The following is a 631-nucleotide window of genomic DNA, read 5'->3' as shown; positions in this document are numbered from 1 at the left end:
CGGCGGTACCTTTCATGAAGGGTTCGCCGCGTGCAATTTTGAGAAAATCAGACAATATTTTGAGTTGAAGCGACTCAAAATTGAGTTCAACCGGACGAGCGTGCACGCTCATTTTTTTCTACTCAATAGTGAGTAGTTTTGTATTGCCGTCTCTTTTTTCCCACAGAAATTTTACTCACTTTTTGAAAAAAGTGGAACTACTCAAATTTTGAGTGGCTCCACTTTTTTTTGAAAAAGTGAGTAAAATTTCTGTGGGAAAAAAGAGACGGCAATACAAAACTACTCACTATTGAGTAGAAAAAAAATGAGCGTGTGTATAGTTTGAACTCAAATTTTGGGTTGATTTTTCTGTCCGTGTATGCGTGGACGGCCACTTCAAATTTATTCAGCCGCCGTTTTTTTTTTCACGAATGAACTTCGCCTCGCACTGCAAAGTCTCGCGAAGCGCAACAGCGTGCGCATCAAAAGAGCGCGAACTGGAGTAATCGAAACAGCAGATCATTGTTTACATCGGAGTCCCGACGGTTACCGTGAGCCAGAGCAAGATGGCAAGCTATAGAAGCAGCTGACAGCTCAACCGTAGCATATGCGATGCGCGAGACGCTTATCGCCGCTTTCTGTTCCGTCGGCA

Source organism: Armigeres subalbatus, chromosome 2 (genome assembly GCF_024139115.2).
Source record: "Armigeres subalbatus isolate Guangzhou_Male chromosome 2, GZ_Asu_2, whole genome shotgun sequence".
NCBI lineage: Eukaryota > Metazoa > Arthropoda > Insecta > Diptera > Culicidae > Armigeres > Armigeres subalbatus.
Note: the sequence above shows the minus strand (reverse complement) of the source record.